Genomic DNA, 20,755 nt, shown 5'->3' with positions numbered 1-20,755 from the left:
AACAAGCAGACTGATCTACTCAAATTTCTTATGCTTAGACACAAGCTGTAAATAAGGTGATCAACTCTGTCTACCAGTAAATATTTGTCATCTTATTTGGGCAATGAAAGGTATTCGGATTGGTTGAGCAGTGGTTAGCACTGCTACCTCACAGTGCCAGGGACCTAGGTTTGATTTCAGCCTTGAGTGACAGTCTGTGTGGAGTTTGCACATTCTCCCTGTGTCTGTGTGGGTTTCCTCCAGATGCTTCTGTTTCCTCCCACAATCCAAAGATATGCAGGTTAGGTGGATTGGCCACGCTAGATTGCTCATAATGTTCAGGGCTATGTAGGCTAGGTGCATTAGTCAGGGGAAATGTCGGGGAATGGGTCTAGGTGGGATACTCTTTGGAGTGTTAGCGTGGACTTGTTGGGTCAAATAGCCTGTTTCTGCACTGTAGGGATTCTATGAAATGCGCATTTTCTTTTATCTGTTAATTCTAATTGCAGTGAACTGCTTACCATTCATAGCCACAAAATATTGTACCAACACAAAATGGAGTCTTCTGCTCCTACAGAGCTTTGGCGCACCTTGGATCAGATACTAAGTGGATGAAAGGAGTACTTTGCTTCTTGGATGGTATTCTGATTAGCAGTAAGATAAGTAAAGGGTGTATTGCAATTGTAAACACTGGACTTTCCAGCTTTGATATATATTCTTGAAGGTGATCTAGGATTTTGTTCAACAAATGTAGCTTTATGGCAGGGATGTTAGATTCAATTTCAGCAGCAGAGTTACGTTAATACACCAGCCTCGTGTCAGCATGCACCAGAGAAATTAGTCATGAAATTTGCAAGGATCAGCTGCTCACTGAAGTATTCATTTATATTATGAATGTCGAGTCTAAAATGTGTGAGGATGAGAAATTGTAAGAGTACTTCATATGTAGAAATGAACTGAGTGTAGATCAAGGCTATCTCCTTTAGGGTTTAAGATTCATTATTGCACCAAGTTTAGAAAGAAATCATTCAAGAAATTTCATCAAAAAGAGACAGGGATAATCCATTTGAAACCAGTAGCAAAATGCTATTTTTGGCTATCTTTTGGATACTAGTGATATTGCAGAGTTAGCGACGAGTTGTGAAGTGTCTCAGAATAGGAAATTATCCAACTCTTTATCACAAGAGGCAACACGATGGGTGGAATCTTACAGGAGTCTGAGCAATGTGGCTGTACTGAGATTCATGGCATAATTGCATGACAAATTCAAAGAGGTTGCTTTCAATATCTCACTCCATCTTACCTGTTTCTCCCAAGCACTGCAACATGTTTCTCACAGAGCAGCAGTGAGTTGTCAACTGGGGTTGGGTTTAGGGCGGGGGGCGGGGGGGGGGTTGGGATGTGGGGGTGAGGTGAGGGGGGATATCAATGGCCCTCAACTCACCTCATTCATCTTTCAAACTTACCAAGATTATCAAACAAGCTAGGAGTCAAGCAAACCCATCACAGAAACCAGAGCAGGTTCCTGATAGACTCAGCTCGCTGCTTGGTCTAAGCCTCCAGCTTGGGCATGGGACACCAACATCTCAAGGCATGCTCCATGAGCATCATCCACATGTACTCCCCAGCCACGGCCATTGACATCTGACATGTGTCAGCATCTAAGAACCCATAAACTTTGAAGCACAGCACAAGCCTTATATCTTTGCTGCGGAGTCAAAGCACAAAAAGGGCAAGGAAATGCAAAGCGGAGATGTTGTCAACATCCAGGTAGGCTCAGAGTGAGTGAAGAATCTGGAGGTATAGCCTGGTCCACTCCATGAGCTGGGTGTGCATCCCTGGGTGCACCCTATCGCTGTTGCAGCTTTACAATGAAAGTTGTTGGTGCAGCATTGATGTGCAGCACCATCTTGTAAGTGGACTGGATATGTGCCATCAGGGGGCTTAAGGGCTGGCACAAGTCAGATGAGGGGTGCATGTGGGCAATATCTATGAAGCATGCCCTGTGAGTAAGTGACAAGTTGAACGTGCAGGACACAGTCGGGCTTCCACGTTGAGTTTTCCTGGTGTCTAGCTTGTTTGGTAAGGTTGGTAAATGGGAAGCTAATGAGGTGATTTGGACCATCAACAAGGTGTTTAACCAGCGATAATTCCCCCCTAGTTGACAACTTGCCATTACCTAGCAAGAAACTCAGCATAAGATGGAACGAGATGCTGCCAATGTTGGTATAGGCTTTGCTGGACACCATACCTGATTCTGCCACAAACCATAGCCTGTGTGGCACAAACCCCTGGAATATTATGCCCCTCTATTTTTCATTCTGTACATATTTTCCCAAATTTCTTGCCATTGCCCACGTTATTCAAATGCTGCGAACCCTGCACCATTATTTTTAACTGCTGTGCTGCTGAAGGTCTTTGTCCAACAGAAATCCCAATTGCATGATCACAAACATATTGCCTTTCTCACCCTACCTCATCAACATCATTATTACCAGGGTCATTCTGAACGCCCCTGTATTCTTGCTTCAAATGCACAATTTCATGTATGCTTCTTTATCACTACCCACTTTCACTGTGTTTCCATGAAAACACATTTGATTTCTTGTTCAATTCATTTTTTTGTTCACCAGGACCTCTGTGAAGCATCAAACCTCCGTCCAATTACCTTTCATCTTGCAACATGCAGACATTTATATAGACCTACTCCAGTTCTAGATTTATGTTGTCCTTTGTCGTTTTCTTGTCTACCTTCCTTGGTGCCCTCTTGCATTATGGCAGTAACTTTCACTGCTTGAATAGAGTCATAGGGATGTACAGCACGGAAACAGACCCTTTGGACCAACTCATCCAAGCCAACTTGATACCCTAGATTAATCGAGTCCCATTTGCCAGCACTTGGCCCAAATCCCTCTAAATCCTTCCTATTCATATACCCAGCCAGATGCCTTTGAAATGCTGTAATTGTACCAGCCTCCATCCCTTCCTCTGGCAGCTCATTCCATCCACGCACCACCCTCTGCGTGAAAAGGCTGCTCCTTTGATGCCTTTTAAATTTTTCCCCTCTCACCTTGAACCTATGTTGTCTAGTTTTGGACTCCCCCACATTAGCAGAAAATACCTTATCTACTTACCCTATCCATGCCCCTCATGATTTTATAAACCTCTATAAGATCACCCCTCAGCCTCTGATACTCCAGAGAAAACAGCCTCAGACTATTCATCTTCTCCTTATAGCTCAAACCCTCCAACCCTGGCAACATCCTTGTAAATTTTTTCTGAACCCTTTCAAGTTTCACAACATTCTTCCTATTGCAAGGACTTCCTGCTGGACCCTCTCCCCTTTGGGAGTATTCTGAACCCTCTCTGAGATATCTTTGATCCTGGCACCACCTACAATTTGCTGCCATCCTGCACCTTGGATTACCCAGAATCCTTAATGTGTACATTCATATTATAAGGTAGGTTATCGATGTAGTGGAGAATGTGTAAGAAATCAGTCTTCCTGGATGAGGTCAAACACTGAAGTGATTATAACCATCAGGAATGATTGAATAGTTCAGGGCTCTTTTCACTGAGAGAAAGATGCTGAGGGATTACCTGAAAATGAGGGAAGTGGAGCATATGACTTGCGGGGTATTCTGATGGAATACACCTTCTCCAGTTCGACTGAGCTTGAGGAACATTACTTGGGTGAAGGCAATTGCAGAGCCTCACTCAGGACATATCCTGAGCAGAGGGCCCTGAGGTCAGCCCATGGCAAAACCCCAAAACAAAGCCAAGCCTTGGCCAAATAGCTAACATTTTCTTCAGGTTTTGAGCCAGCAAGATATTGTAGTTGCTGCCAGTATGCGGACTTGAGACAGCAAAGGAGTTCTAACTAGATCTGAATGGAGTAAGAGGACTCATAGGCCAGTGTCCAGGAGAGTGCACACCCTGGAAAGTCGACCTACATTTGGAACAGTTAAGTTGCTGAGCAACAGCAAATCAGAACCAAAATAGATATCTGGTGAAATGGTGACCTGGTTCTAATGGTCACAGCTGTTTCAGTCTCCAACAAAATTCGCTGTGGATTCCAGCCCTGAAGTTTGCACAAAACCTCAGCTAGATTAGATTAGATTACTTACAGTGTGGAAACAGGCTCTTCGGCCCAACAAGTCCACACCGACCCGCCGAAGAGCAACACACCCATTCCCCTACATCTACCCCTTTACCTAACACTATGGGCAATTTAGTATGACCAATTCACCTGACTTGCACATCTTTGGACTGTGGGAGGAAATCAGAGCACCCAGAGGAAACCCACGCAGACACGGGGAGAATGTGCAAACTCCACACAGTCAGTTGCCTGAGTCAGGAATTGAACCCAGGTCTCTGGCGCTGTGAGGCAGCAGTGCTAACCACTGTGCCACCGTGCCGCCTAATGGAGAATTTTATACTGGGAACTTTACAGATTAAAGGTACAACTTCAGTTCCAGTCTCTTAAGTGAAGCAGTTGGTTCAGTTAACACCGATTGTAGTAAAAGACTCAGGCCCAAGCTTGATTGGTTGAGAAAAATTCACCTAGATTCACCCAACACTTTTCAATTTGAAAACGGCTGCCTGAGTCAAGTCCTAGTTCCCAGACATTTTTCGGGAAGATCTAGGGACTATCAAAGGAGCTACGATCATGTTGCACTTTGACCAGGAAGCAGTTCAGTGATTCTGCAAGGCCTGCCCAGTGCCATTTGCCTTCCAGTCAAAAGTAGAGCCAGAAATTAGGAGGCTGGAAAGCAAAGGAATCATCAAACCCATTCAGTTTGTGAAACGTGCAGCACCATTCCTATCGATTGTGAAGCCTGACGGATCAGTCCACCTTTGTGGGAGTTTAAACAAACAGTAAACAGCTTTTCGCAGCTGGATAAGTAGCCAATCCCTCACATAGAGAACTTATACGCAAAGTTGGTGGGAGGGCTGTCCTTCATGAAGCTTGACATGAGCCTAGCATACTTGTAATTGCAGTTAGATGAGAATTCCCAGAAGTATGCTTCAATTAATGCCTATAAGGGTTTTTACCAATATACAAGACTGCTATCTGGTGCATTGTCAACCTGTGTAGTTTTTCAGTAGACGATGGAGAACATTTTACAAAGCCGCCATTTTTTTTTAGATGATCTGCTAATAACAGGGAAAACCAATAAGGAGCACTCAGCGAATTTGGATATAGTCCTGAGATGTTTCTCCCATGTGCGCATATGCCTTAGAAGGGAAAATTGTTTGTTCCATTCAGCCCAAGTGATCTACTTGGGCTACAGAGTTGACAAGACCGGGTTACACCTATTAGGAGACAAAGTGAGGGCGATCAAAGTTGCCCTGGCTCCCACGTCTATACCAGAGCTTAGATCTTTCCTTGGGCTGGTGAACTATTATGGAAAGTTCATACGTAACCTGACCTCCATCCTGGCACCTTTGTATCAACTCTCAATAAAGGGTCAGCCTTGGAAATGGTCATTTAACCAGGCCATAATTTTCAGGGAAGTGAAGAAACAGGTGTTGGCACACTATGATCCCAAGTGAGCTCTGATATTTACATGCGAGCCCTCCCTGTATGGCATCGAGGTAGTATTAGCTCATAGCTGGCCCAAATGCAGAGGAACACCCAATGGTGTATGCATCCAGAACTTTGGCTAATACAGAGCGTAAATATGCTCAGATGGAGAAGGAAGGTTTGGTGATCATATTTGGAGTCAAAACGTTCCACCAACACCATTACAGAGATAAATCTGTGATAATAACGATCACAAATACCTGCTATCTCTACTTAAAGAGGACAAGGCAGTGCCACCCAAAGCTTCAGGGTAAATTCAGCAGTGGGCACTAATACTCAGTGCATATAATTACAAATTGGAACACTGCCTGGGAGGCCACAAGGCAAATTTGAATGCATTGAGCCACCTCCCGTTGACAGGTACACCACCAGTGGTTCCCCCACTGGAAGAGTCTGTAATGGTTTTACATTCTCTGGATATACTTCCAGTCACAGTTGACAATATCATAGTAGATGATGGCATATTATTATGGGGAGCAAGAGTGATTGTCCTGAGCAAAGTTCGCTGCCAGATACTGGCTGAACTCCACCAGGAGAAGGTGAGGACTGCAGATGCTGGAGATCAGAGTCAAAGAGTGTGGTGCTACCAGTCAGGCAGCATCCAAGGACGAGGAGGAACGACATTTCAAACATGAGTTCTTCATCAGGAATGTGGGGATGGCCCAAGGGGGCTGAGAGATAAATGGGCTAGGGTGAATGTGGGGCTTTGGGGAAGATGGCTGGGAATGATGGTAGATGAAGGTGGGGTCTGATGGTGATAGATCAGAGAGGGGTCTGGACCAGATAAGTGCGAAGGAAGAGGGACAAGTAGGACAGATCAAGAAGGTGCTGCCGATTTCGAGGGTTGGATCTGGGATAGAGTGTGAGAGGGGAAATAATGAAACTGGGGAAATCCACATTGATCCCCTGTGGTTGGAGGGTCCCAAGATGAGACATTCTTCCTCCAGGTATCAGGTGGCTAGAGTTTGGTGGTGGAGGAGGCCCAGGACTTGGTGGAATGGCACAGGGAGTTAAAGTGTTCAGCCAGGGGGCGGTGGGGTTGTTTGGTGCGTGTGTCCCAGAGATGTTCTCTGAAACATTCCACAAGTTGGCGTCCTGTCTCTGCAATGTAGAGGAGATCACATTGGGAGCAACGGACACAGTAGATGACGTCTGTGGAAGTACAGGAAAATCTCTGTCAAATGTGGAAGGATCCTTTGGGGCCTTGGATAGAGGTGAGAGGGGAGGTATGGGCACAGGTTTTACACTTCCTGTGGTGACAAGGGAAAGTGTTAGGAGTGGAGGGTGGGTTGGTTTGGGCATGGGCCTAACAAGAGAGTCGCTGAGGGAATGGTCTATGTGGAATGCAGATAGTGTGTGGGGAGGGAAATATGTTTACCAGTACTGCCACATGTATCATGTGGGGGTGGGATGTGAAACACCAGCAGGAACGCCAATACCGGATACAAGAATCTGCTAAGAGAGATACAGTTTACTTCAGGGGACAACATTTGGTGTAGGAACCATGGGAATGCCTCTGCCTGAATAAGAGGCATGGTCAATGCAAGGTCAGGTCCAGAGACGTATGAAGTTCAGGCCTGGAACAATCACATGGACCACATGAAAGAGCAAAAACATGCCCTGCTCCTCGAAAGCCTTTCCAACTGTTCCAGAAGCCGTGGGTTTTCCCTGTTCATCAATCATTGAAGATACCTCGGACTCTGAGATGACACGACAGATGTCGCTGCCTTTGCCACCTGAAGAAAAGGACAAATTTCTTCCGAGATCCTCCAGGTGCAAGAGGTGAGCTACTGTGTGTTACACACTGCCTGTATCAGAGGCAGTGCTGGAGGAAAATGACCCAGTGCTAAAACACCCCAGGACGAGTTACAAAAAAATAAACTGGCCTATGTCCTTGGACTCAAAGGGGGATGGATGTACTGATTTTAATGAAGTCAGCCAGGTGGACCTCATAGGATATAAGTTCCCTGATTGGGGCTGTTAATCTGGTCCAATCAGGGGACCCAGGCTGACGGATTTAAATAGGAATGCCCTGCTGCTGCCTGGGGCTTGCCTTGGGGGCCCTCCCCAGGACTTCCACCACCACCACCACCACTGCTGCTGTGGCCTGAGGAGAGGCCTGCCTCTAAGAAGAAAAAAAAATTAAATAGGAATGCCATCCCGGGTGTCCTTGGAGAAGGAGCACGCGGGTGTCCACTGACACCCTGCAGTTGTGACTGGCCACTTGAGTGTTTCCTTCCCTGCTGGAGAGATTGGACCATCTTGTGACTGTGCAAGGACTGTTCCTGTTGCTGCTTGGGGCCTGCCTCCCTGCTGCTGCCTGGGACTTTGGAGAGGCCTGCCTCTGCTGCTGCTGCCTGAGGCCTGCCTCTGCCTTCGCTGCCTGGGACTCGCCTTGGGGCCCCTCCCCAGGGCCTCCACCACCACCACTACTGCTGCTGTGGCCTGAGGAGAGGCCTGCCTCTACTGCTGCTGCTGCTCGGGGCCTGCCTCTGCCTTTGCTGCCTGGGACTCGCCTTGGGGCCCCTCCCCAGGACCTCCACCACCACCGCTGCTGCTGTTGCCTGAGGCCTACCTCCACCACTGCTGCCTTGGGCTCGGGTTTGGGGCTGCCTGGGACTTTCCTTGGGGACCCTCCCCAACAGGCCTGCCCCCCACCACAGCTGCAACCGAGGAACTGCCCAGGACTTGCCGCAGGCCTACTTTCCACCACTGCTGTTGCCTGAGGCCTGCCTCTACATCTGCTGCCTGGGACTCAATTTTGGGGCTGCCTGGGACTTGCCTTGGGGACCCTCCCCAACAGGTCTGCCCCACACCGCTGCGACCGAGGGCCTACCTGGGACTCGCCTGAGGCCTGCCTCCACCGCTGTTGTCGCCTGAGGCAGGTCTCCACCGTCGCTGCCTGGGACCCTCCCTGCGACCTCCACCACTGCCGCTGCCAGAGTCCCGACTCCACCACCGGCAGCAGAGGATGGCGAGCCCGAAGGTCGCGGGGCCCAGCCGCACCTACGCCGGGGTAGCCGCTGCCTTAGGCTCGGCTGGCCCAGCCCCGGCTGCAAACCACACCCCCTTCAGGCACCTGACCAAACGCCTGGGGGTCAAGGCCTATCCCCACCCCAATATGACCATCGAGGCCTGCAGCAAGGCTATGGCTAGTGTGGTCGGCCCACTGGCCATAGTCGCTGCGGCCCGGATGTACGGGAAGGCTGTATTTTTCCTGAAGACCGAGCAGGCGGTCCACCTGGCCGTGGAGAGGGGGCTCGCTGTGGGCGGGACGCATTTGCCCGTCGACCCTCTGGAGGTCACGGCCCAGAGGGTCGTGATCTCCAACGTCCCGCCCTTTATTGCCAGCGAGCTCCTTCTCCCCCACCTCACCACCTTGGGGGAGATCCGGTCAGGGATCCAGCCGCTCCTGCTCGGTCTCAAGGACCCCGCCCTCCGTCACGTCTACTCCTTCCGTCGCCAGGTGTTTATTTGCCTGGCCCGGGAGGAGGTCACGGAGGGCTCCTTTACCCTCCTCCACGAGGGCGCGGCCTACCGCGCCTTCTGGACGGCGGACGGCGTGCGGTGCCACCTGTGCCGCGAGGTGGGGCACATTAGAAGAAACTGCCCCACCCAGAAGGCCGCCCAGCCCTCGCCAACGGCTGACGGTGGTGCCGCCGCGCCCACTCCCCCTCCCCCAAAGTCAACACCACAGGCCCCGGCACCGGAGCCTGAGCCGGAGGCTTCCGATCCTCCAGCCTCCGGCAGGGAGGGGGGTGAGCGTCCAGCCGGCCGGAAGGCGCTCAGGAAGGCGCGACGCGTCAGGCCCGCCCACGGGGAGACCACCCTATCCCCATCCCCGACACCCAGCCCACGACCTGCCCCGCCCCGGCACGACGATGCCCCTGCGGCCGTGCCAGCGTCGCCCCGGCGCGGGAACCCTGACCCCCAAACCCCCGGACCCGTACCCGACCCTGACCCCACGTCTACCCCCTGCCCCGATGGAGAAACCCCTGGGGCTGCGACGCCTGCCCCAGGCCCTGCAACACCTGGCCCCGGGGACCCCGAGCCTGAGCCCCGCCCTGGCACTAACCTGGGGGGGACCACTGCTGCCCAATCTCCTGCAGCCACCGTGTCTCCGGGCCCCGGAGAGGGAACTGGGCCCCTGCCCCGCCCGCCGTCACCTGATAAACCAGGGGCGGGGCAGGAAGTGACACGGCTGACCCTCCCCACCCTGGCCACGCCCCCTGCCTTCCCCCAGCCAATCGTATTCCGGGAAAGGCTGGGGGGAGGGGCCTCAGGCCCCATGACCACCAAGGCGGGCGGGGAGGGAAAGGCCCATAAATCCCCCCCTGTCTCTCTGGGGAAGAGGGGCTGGCCCTTGGAGGGGAGAGACAGTCCTGCAGCGCGCCGGCGGCGCTGCCCCTCTCCAGGGGACGGGCCCACGGGACCCCCCAACGATCCCGCACCGCGGCCTGACCTGCCCAACAACAACGACGACGAGGGCCGCGGTGCGGGCGTCGACAAAGGACCCTTTACTGGGTCGCCGAGCGGCGGAGGGGAGGTAGGTGTTATCCCCGCTCCTCCCTCCCAGACTGTTTTTCCGGGAGCCTTGGCCCTGGGGGACGACCTTTTCCTGGGGGATGACCTTTTCCCCGAGGAGCCAGGCGTCCCGGTGTCGGGAGGAGAGCGGGGCCCCGAGCCTCCGCCGCCCGACGACCCGAACTCGGGGCGTTCCGGGACGGGGTGCGCCGAGGAAGGTACCGCCGGTGACCCTGGGGGTGGGGTCGCCGGGGGTTCGAGGCCTGTTGGCGGCGCCGGACCAGCCCCCATCCTCTCGGTGGGGGAGGGGTCGGCGACCGAGGGCGACCTCCCGGAGGAGGGTTCGGGATCGGTGGCGGACACCGGGGATGACGCGGACTCCGTCTGCAGTGACGTTTTTGAGTCCCAGGTGCCCCCCGCCGATCTCCCCCTCATCCCCCTCGAGGAACTCCGGGAATTTGTCGAGGAAACTCGAGGTCGCCGGGATAGAGCCCAACTGGCGCTCGACCGCTGGAGCTCTTATGAAAAAGTTTATTGGTCGGCCCACGCTGCTCGCCAGGCGCCTGGGCTCGACGTCAACGAGCGAAAGCGAGTCAGGAACTTCCTGGGGGCACTCCTGGTGAGGGCGAGGGACTCCTGTGCCCCTCCCTCGTCCTCCCAGTAATTGTATTTGTTTTTAACTGTACTGGTGGTGGTAGCACAATGCTTCCGACATGGAGACTACTATAGCCAGCCTCAACATCAACGGCAGCAGGGAGTCACAGCGCAGATTCCAGACCCTCTCGGTCCTCCGGGACGGGAGGTATGCGGTGTGCTTCCTGCAAGAAACCCACACTACCCCGGGAGACGAAGCCACCTGGCTCCTGGAGTGGCGAGGGGGGGTCTACATGAGTCACCTCACCCGCAGATCTGGCGGGGTGGCTATCCTGTTGGCCCCGCATTTTCAGCCCGAGATCTTGGGGGTCAGGGAGCCGGTGCCAGGCCGTTTGCTTCACCTGACGGTTCGGCTGGGGGGCGCGGTGCTTCACTTGGTGAACGTATACGCTCCCCTGGCCGGGCCGAGGCAAGCGAGCTTCTTCGAAGAACTGTCCGCTCATCTGGCTTCCATCGACGAGAACCAGTGCGTCGTCCTCGGGGGAGATTTTAACTGCGTCCTCGAGGGCAGGGACCACGGCGGTACCCGCACTGGCTGCGCGTCGGGGAAGGGGTTGGGGGACTTGGTCAAGTCCTTCGACCTGGTGGACGTCTGGCGGACTCTCCATCCCGACTCCATCGCCTTCACCTTCGTGAGGCCTGGGGTCGGAGCGTCCAGAATCGACCGCCTGTACGTTTCGCGGGCGTACGCCTCCTGTTTTCCGAAGGCCTCCACGCGGCAGGTGTCGTGCACGGACCATCACCTGGTGTGGGCGGAACTCCTTCCGTTCGGCGCCAGGCTCGGCTCCGCGTACTGGCACTTTAACAACCTGCTGCTGGAGGACGAGCGGTTCCGGGACTCGTTTCGTCGTTTCTGGGCCGGCTGGAGAAGGAAGCGGGGAAGCTTCCCCTCCCTGAGGCTATGGTGGGACGTGGGCAAGGCTCACGTCCGCGTCTTCTGTCAGGAGTACGCGAGGGGGTCGACCAAGAGGCGGAAATCCAGGATCGCGGAGTTGGAGAGGGAGATGCTCGACCTGGAGTCACGCCTCGGTCAGCCCGACGCGGACCCGGCCCTGCGCGGGGTGTACGAAGAGAAGAAGGCCGCGCTCCGGGACCTGCAGCTCGTCGGGGCTCGGGGCGCGTACGTGAGGTCGCGGATCCAGCTCCTGCAGGACCTGGACCGCGGCTCCCCCTTCTTCTACTCGCTGGAAAAAAGGCGCGGCACCCGTCAGCAGCTCCTTGTGCTGCTGGCCGACGACGGGTCCCTCGTCTCGGGTCCGGAGGGCGTCAGGGCCCACGTCCGAAACTATTACACGGCTCTGTTCTCTCCGGATCCGTCCAGCGAGGACGCTCGCAGAGTTCTGTGGGAGGACCTGCCGCAGCTCAGCCCGGAGGACGCCGGAAGGCTCGACGCTCCCGTCACCTTAGAGGAGCTGACCGGCGCCCTCGACCGGCTCTCGAGGGGCAAAACCCCGGGGCTGGACGGGCTGACTGTGGAGTTCTTCAGGGCGTTCTGGGACGTCCTGGGGAACGACTACGCACAGGTCCTGGGGGAGTGTCTAAATGCCGGACAGCTGCCCCTTTCTTGGCGCAGGGCGGTCATCGTCCTGCTGCCGAAGAAGGGGGACCTTCGTTCTTTGAAGAACTGGCGTCCGGTCTCCCTCCTCAGCACGGATTACAAAATTTTCGCCAGGGTGTTGTCTTCTCGCCTGGCTTCCGTGCTGGCCCACATGATTCACCCGGACCAGTCCTACACGGTCCCGGGCCGGAGGATACACGACAACGTCCACCTGGTCCGGGACCTGATCCATTTCTGTCGACGGGCTGGTCTGCCGAGCGCCTTCCTGTCCCTCGACCAGGAGAAGGCGTTCGACAGGGTCGATCACGAGTACCTGCTCGGGACTCTGCGGGCGTTCGGGTTCGGGACGCGGTTCGTCGCCCGGATCCGACTTTTGTACGCCGCCGCAGAGTGTCTGGTTAAAGTTAACGGGTCCCTGACGGCGCCCCTTCGCTTCGGGAGAGGAGTGCGTCAAGGCTGCCCCCTGTCCGGCCAGCTGTATTCCCTGTGCGTGGAGCCTTTCCTGCGCCTCTTGCGGAGGAGGTTGTCGGGGCTGGTTCTGCGCGGCGCGGGCACGGGGGTGGTCCTCTCGGCCTACGCCGACGACGTGCTCCTCACTTTCACCGACCCGGCTGACCTGGGGAGGATGCGCGAGTGCCAGGCCGTGTACTCGGCGGCGTCTTCCGCCAGGATCAACTGGGCCAAGTGTTCCGGACTACTGGTCGGCCCGTGGCGGGTGGACTCTCTGCCGGAGGAGTTACGGGGGTTCAGCTGGAGTACCACCCATCTCCTCTACCTGGGGGTCTACCTCGGCCCGGCTGAGGAATCCTGGCCGGCCAACTGGCAGGAGCTGGAGGCCAAAGTCTCGGCTCGCCTAGGCCGCTGGACAGGACTGCTCCGAGTGCTATCTTACAGGAGTCGAGTGCTGGTCATAAACCAGCTGGTGGCCGCCATGCTGTGGTACCGGCTGGTCACTTTGGTCCCTCCTCCTGGCTTTGTCGCTGACATCCAGAGAACGTTGGTCGACTTCTTCTGGGACAAAAAGATGCACTGGGTCGCCGCGCAGGTTCTGAGTCTCCCTATCGAGGAGGGCGGTCAGTCGCTGGTGTGCGTCCGCACCCAGGTCGCGACGTTCCGCCTTCAGACCTTGCGGCGATACCTTTACGTCGAGCCTCCTCCTAGGTGGTGCGCCCTGGCGACGTATTTTTTCCGCCAGGTGCGTAACCTCAACTACGACACGCAGCTCCTGTTCGTCGACCGTGACGGTTTGGAGGTCGCCCTCAAGGTGCTGCCTGTCTTTTACCAGGACCTGATCACTGTCTGGAACATGGTCGAATCGCGTCGCGCCTACCCTCCGGCTGGAGTAGCGGCTGTCGTCAGGGAGCCGTTGCTCAGGAATCCGCACCTCCGTACTCGCGGGTTCGAGTGGCTGTCGGAGGGGAGGGCCGTGGCGGCGAGGGCGACCAGGGTCGGGGACGTGCTGGGTGCCGGGGGCCTGGGCTGGACGCTGCCGCAGGACATAGCTAGCAGGGCAGCGGTAGACGTCCGGTACGTGGCCACCGCCATCCGACGCCTTAAAACGGCGGTGCTCGGACCCGACGTAGTGCACCGGTTGGAGGACGCTCAGGTGTGCGGTGGGATCCCGTCCGCGCTCACCCCGGCCCGGACGGAATTTCACATTGGCCCCAAGGTCCCGTACTTCCCGCGGGAGCCTGTGCCCCACAACCTGAGCCGCCTCCGGAATTTTAATTTTGTTTCTTTTAAGGATATTAAAAGGAAGGCCCTGTATAGACTGCTGCTGCACACCGTCCACCTCTTCTCCCTCATCCACCGTCCGGACACGCCTTGGCGTGCCCATTTGCCACCGGGCGGTGGGGATCCCCAGTGGAGGGCTCTCTACGCGGGAGTCCTCCCCCTTTCTCTCGGGGATCTGGGGTGGAGGGTGCTGCACGCAGCAGTCCCCTGCAACCGCAGGTTGCGGTGGTTCACGGACTCCCAGCCCAACTGCTTGTTCTGTGGCGCTGTGGAGTCCGTGGACCATGTATATATTGGTTGTGGGCGTTTGCACTCCCTTTTTGATTTTCTTAAGAACCTTCTCCTCTGTTTCTGGCTGCACTTCAGTCCCACGCTCCTGATCTTCGGGCACCCGGTACGGAGGAGGGAGGGCAGGTCCGAGGACCTCCTCGTGGGTCTGCTCCTGGGCCTGGCCAAACTGGCCATCAACAGGTCCAGGCAGCGGGCCGTGGAGGGGGTCGTTAGGGCCGACTGCCTGCCCCTCTTCCGGGGTTACGTTAGAGCCCGGGTGTCCTTGGAGAAGGAGCACGCGGTGTCCACCGACACCCTGGAGTCGTTCAGGGAGAGGTGGGCGCCGCAGGGAGTGGAGTGCATCATTTCCCCCTCCAACTCTATTTTGATTTAGTCCCTACCCTCCCCTTCACTGTTTTGATCACACAGCATTGCCCTGTGGTTTGAAGGGCAGTGCTTGTCACTGGCCACGCGGGTGTTTTTCCTATCTTCCTGGTGGTGGAAATTGAATAAAGATTCGTACACTTTGTGTCTTTCACTGTGTCTCACACCTGCACACACACACCATGGGTGCTGGGGAAAAAATAAGCACTACCGCACTTAGGCGGTAGTGTGGGGGTTAATTTAAAAAAAAAGAAAAAAAAAAAAAGAAAAAAAAAAAAAAAAAAAAAAATATAAACAGGAGTGGATGCCCGGGTGAAAAAAAAAAAAAAAAAAAAAACAGGAGTGTCAACATGACATTCTGGCTTAGTTGGTCAAAGTACTAGCTTGCTAAACAGTGAAATTTGGGGTTCAAATCCTAGTTGTGCCTACACATCATGAACTATCTTTGATCACACAGCATTGCCTTATGTAAAAGAAATTAAATAGGAATGCCCTGCTGCTGCCTGGGGCTTGCCTTGGGGGCCCTCCCCAGGACTTCCACCACCACCACCACCACTGCTGCTGTGGCCTGAGGAGAGGCCTGCCTCTAAGAAGAAAAAAAAATTAAATAGGAATGCCATCCCGGGTGTCCTTGGAGAAGGAGCACGCGGGTGTCCACTGACACCCTGCAGTTGTGACTGGCCACTTGAGTGTTTCCTTCCCTTCTGGAGAGACTGGATCATTCTGTGACTGTGACCGTGCGAGGACTGTTCCTGTTGCTGCTTGGGGCCTGCCTCCCTGCTGCTGCCTGGGACTTGCCTTGGGGCCCCTCCCCAGGACTTCCACCACCACTACCACTGCTGCTGTGGCCTGAGGAGAGGCCTGCCTCTACTGCTGCTGCTGCCCGGGGCCTGCCTCTGCCTTTGCTGCCTGGGACTCGCCTTGGGGCCCCTCCCCAGGACCTCCACCACCACCACCACTGCTGCTGCTGTGGCCTGAGGAGAGGCCTGCCTCTACTGCTGCTGCTGCCCGGGGCCTGCCTCTGCCTTTGCTGCCTGGGACTCGCCTTGGGGCCCCTCCCCAGGACCTCCACCACCACCGCTGCTGCTGTTGCCTGAGGCCTACCTCCACCACTGCTGCCTTGGGCTCGGGTTTGGGGCTGCCTGGGACTTTCCTTGGGGACCCTCCCCAACAGGCCTGCCCCCCACCACAGCTGCAACCGAGGAACTGCCCAGGACTTGCCGCAGGCCTACTTTCCACCACTGCTGTTGCCTGAGGCCTGCCTCTACATCTGCTGCCTGGGACTCAATTTTGGGGCTGCCTGGGACTTGCCTTGGGGACCCTCCCCAACAGGTCTGCCCCACACCGCTGCGACCGAGGGCCTACCTGGGACTCGCCTGAGGCCTGCCTCCACCGCTGTTGTCGCCTGAGGCAGGTCTCCACCGTCGCTGCCTGGGACCCTCCCTGCGACCTCCACCACTGCCGCTGCCAGAGTCCCGACTCCACCACCGGCAGCAGAGGATGGCGAGCCCGAAGGTCGCGGGGCCCAGCCGCACCTACGCCGGGGTAGCCGCTGCCTTAGGCTCGGCTGGCCCAGCCCCGGCTGCAAACCACACCCCCTTCAGGCACCTGACCAAACGCCTGGGGGTCAAGGCCTATCCCCACCCCAATATGACCATCGAGGCCTGCAGCAAGGCTATGGCTAGTGTGGTCGGCCCACTGGCCATAGTCGCTGCGGCCCGGATGTACGGGAAGGCCGTGTTTTTCCTAAAGACCGAGCAGGCGGTCCACCTGGCCGTGGAGAGGGGGCTCGCTGTGGGCGGGACACATTTGCCCGTCGACCCTCTGGAGGTCACGGCCCAGAGGGTCGTGATCTCCAACGTCCCGCCCTTTATTGCCAGCGAGCTCCTTCTCCCCCACCTCACCACCTTGGGGGAGATCCGGTCAGGGATCCAGCCGCTCCTGCTCGGTCTGAAGGACCCCGCCCTCCGTCACGTCTACTCCTTCCGTCGCCAGGTGTTTATTTGCCTGGCCCGGGAGGAGGTCACGGAGGGCTCGTTTACCCTCCTCCACGAGGGCGCGGCCTACCGCGCCTTCTGGACGGCGGACGGCGTGCGGTGCCACCTGTGCCGCGAGGTGGGGCACATTAGAAGAAACTGCCCCACCCAGAAGGCCGCCCAGCCCTCGCCAACGGCTGACGGTGGTGCCGCCGCGCCCACTCCCCCTCCCCCAAAGTCAACACCGCAGGCCCCGGCACCGGAGCCTGAGCCGGAGGCTTCCGATCCTCCAGCCTCCGGCAGGGAGGGGGGTGAGCGTCCAGCCGGCCGGAAGGCGCTCAGAAAGGCACGACGCGTCAGGCCCGCCCACGGGGAGACCACCCTATCCCCATCCCCGACACCCAGCCCACGACCTGCCCCGCCCCGGCACGACGATGCCCCTGCGGCCGTGCCAGCGTCGCCCCGGCGCGGGAACCCTGACCCCCAAACCCCCGGACCCGTACCCGACCCTGACCCCACGTCTACCCCCCGCCCCGATGGAGAAACCCCTGGGGCTGCGACGCCCGCCCCGGGCGCTGCAACACCTGGCCCGGGGGACCCTGAGCCCGAGCCCGAGCCCGAGCCCGAGCCCTGCCCCGCCCAGCCACACCCTGGCACTAACCTGGGGGGGACCACCATTGCCCGACCTCCCGCAGCCACCGTGTCTCCGGGCCCCGGAGAGGAAACTGGGCCCCTGCCCCGCCCGCCGTCACCTGATAAACCAGGGGCGGGGCAGGAAGTGACACAGCTGACCCTCCCCACCCTGGCCACGCCCCCTGCCTTCCCCCAGCCAATCGTATTCCGGGAAAGGCTGGGGGGAGGGGCTTCAGGCCCCATGACCACCAAGGCGGGCGGGGAGGGGAAGGCCCATAAATCCCCCCCTGTCTCTCTGGGGAGGAGGGGCTGGCCCTTGGAGGGGAGAGACAGTCCTGCAGCGCGCCGGCGGCGCTGCCCCTCTCCAGGGGACGGGCCCACGGGACCCCCCAACGATCCCGCACCGCGGCCTGACCTGCCCAACAACGACGACGAGGGCCGCGGTGCGGGCGTCGACAAAGGACCCTTTACTGGGTCGCCGAGCGGCGGAGGGGAGGTAGGTGTTATCCCTGCTCCTCCCTCCCAGACTGTTTTTCCGGGAGCCTTGGCCCTGGGGGACGATCTTTTCCTGGGGGATGACCTTTTCCCCGAGGAGCCAGGCGTCCCGGTGTCGGGAGGAGAGCGGGGCCCCGAGCCTCCGCCGCCCGACGACCCGAACTCGGGGCGTTCCGGGACGGGGTGCGCCGAGGAAGGTACCGCCGGTGACCCTGGGGGTGGGGTCGCCGGGGGTTCGAGGCCTGTTGGCGGCGCCGGACCAGCCCCCATCCTCTCGGTGGGGGAGGGGTCGGCGACCGAGGGCGACCTCCCGGAGGAGGGTTCGGGATCGGTGGCGGACACCGGGGACGACGCGGACTCTGTCTGCAGTGACGTTTTTGAGTCCCAGGTGCCCCCCGCTGATCTCCCCCTCATCCCCCTCGAGGAACTCCGGGAATTTGTCGAGGAAACTCGAGGTCGCCGGGATAGAGCCCAACTGGCGCTCGACCGCTGGAGCTCTTTTGAGAAAGTTTATTGGTCGGCCCACGCTGCTCGCCAGGCGCCTGGGCTCGACGTCAACGAGCGAAAGCGCGTCAGGAACTTCCTGGGGGCACTCCTGGTGAGGGCGAGGGACTCCTGTGCCCCTCCCTCGTCCTCCCAGTAATTGTATTTGTTTTTAACTGTACTGGTGGTGGTAGCACAATGCTTCCGACATGGAGACTACTATAGCCAGCCTCAACATCAACGGCAGCAGGGAGTCACAGCGCAGATTCCAGACCCTCTCGGTCCTTCGGGACGGGAGGTATGCGGTGTGCTTCCTGCAAGAAACCCACACTACCCCGGGAGACGAAGCCACCTGGCTCCTGGAGTGGCGAGGGGGGGTCTACATGAGTCACCTCACCCGCAGATCTGGCGGGGTGGCTATCCTGTTGGCCCCGCGTTTTCAGCCCGAGATCTTGGGGGTCAGGGAGCCGGTGCCAGGCCGTTTGCTTCACCTGACGGTTCGGCTGGGGGGCGCGGTGCTTCACTTGGTGAACGTATACGCTCCCCTGGCCGGGCCGAGGCAAGCGAGCTTCTTCGAAGAACTGTCCGCTCATCTGGCTTCCATCGACGAGAACCAGTGCGTCGTCCTCGGGGGAGATTTTAACTGCGTCCTCGAGGGCAGGGACCACGGCGGTACCCGCACTGGCTGCGCGTCGGGGAAGAGGTTGGGGGACTTGGTCAAGTCCTTCGACCTGGTGGACGTCTGGCGGACTCTCCATCCCGACTCCATCGCCTTCACCTTCGTGAGGCCTGGGGTCGGAGCGTCCAGAATCGACCGCCTGTACGTTTCGCGGGCGTACGCCTCCTGTTTTCCGAAGGCCTCCACGCGGCAGGTGTCGTGCACGGACCATCACCTGGTGTGGGCGGAACTCCTTCCGTTCGGCGCCAGGCTCGGCTCCGCGTACTGGCACTTTAACAACCTGCTGCTGGAGGACGAGCGGTTCCGGGACTCGTTTCGTCGTTTCTGGGCCGGCTGGAGAAGGAAGCGGGGAAGCTTCCCCTCCCTGAGGCTATGGTGGGACGTGGGCAAGGCTCACGTCCGCGTCTTCTGTCAGGAGTACGCGAGGGGGTCGACCAAGAGGCGGAAATCCAGGATCGCGGAGTTGGAGAGGGAGATGCTCGACCTGGAGTCACGCCTCGGTCAGCCCGACGCGGACCCGGCCCTGCGCGGGGTGTACGAAGAGAAGAAGGCCGCGCTCCGGGACCTGCAGCTCGTCGGGGCTCGGGGCGCGTACGTGAGGTCGCGGATCCAGCTCCTTCAGGACCTGGACCGCGGCTCCCCCTTCTTCTACTCGCTGGAAAAAAGGCGCGGCACCCGTCAGCAGCTCCTTGTGCTGCTGGCCGACGACGGGTCCCTCGTCTCGGATCCGGAGGGCGTCAGGGCCCACGTCCGAAACTATTACACGGCTCTGTTCTCTCCGGATCCGTCCAGCGAGGACGCTCGCAGAGTTCTGTGGGAGGACCTGCCGCAGCTCAGCCCGGAGGACGCCGGAAGGCTCGACGCTCCCGTCACCTTAGAGGAGCTGACCGGCGCCCTCGACCGGCTCTCGAGGGGCAAAACCCCGGGGCTGGACGGGCTGACTGTGGAGCTCTTCAGGGCGTTCTGGGACGTCCTGGGGAACGACTACGCACAGGTCCTGGGGGAGTGTCTAAATGCCGGACAGCTGCCCCTTTCTTGGCGCAGGGCGGTCATCGTCCTGCTGCCGAAGAAGGGGGACCTTCGTTCTTTGAAGAACTGGCGTCCGGTCTCCCTCCTCAGCACGGACTACAAAATCTTCGCCAGGGTGTTGTCTTCTCGCCTGGCTTCCGTGCTGGCCCACATGATTCACCCGGACCAGTCCTACACGGTCCCGGGCCGGAGGATACACGACAACGTCCACCTGGTCCGGGACCTGATCCATTTCTGTCGACGGGCTGGTCTGCCGAGCGCCTTCCTGTCCCTCGACCAGGAGAAGGCGTTCGACAGGGTCGATCACGAGTACCTGCTCGGGACTCTGCGGGCGTTCGGGTTCGGGACGCGGTTCGTCGCCCGGATCCGACTTTTGTACGCCGCCGCAGAGTGTCTGGTTAAAGTTAACGGGTCCCTGACGGCGCCCCTTCGCTTCGGGAGAGGAGTGCGTCAAGGCTGCCCCCTGTCCGGCCAGCTGTATTCCCTGTGCGTGGAGCCTTTCCTGCGCCTCTTGCGGAGGAGGTTGTCGGGGCTGGTTCTGCGCGGCGCGGGCACGGGGGTGGTCCTCTCGGCCTACGCCGACGACGTGCTCCTCACTTTCACCGACCCGGCTGACCTGGGGAGGATGCGCGAGTGCCAGGCCGTGTACTCGGCGGCGTCTTCCGCCAGGATCAACTGGGCCAAGTGTTCCGGACTACTGGTCGGCCCGTGGCGGGTGGACTCTCTGCCGGAGGAGTTACGGGGGTTCAGCTGGAGTACCACCCATCTCC

This window comes from Chiloscyllium punctatum, chromosome 40, assembly GCF_047496795.1.
Source record: "Chiloscyllium punctatum isolate Juve2018m chromosome 40, sChiPun1.3, whole genome shotgun sequence".
NCBI lineage: Eukaryota > Metazoa > Chordata > Chondrichthyes > Orectolobiformes > Hemiscylliidae > Chiloscyllium > Chiloscyllium punctatum.
This window is presented reverse-complemented; position numbering follows the sequence as displayed.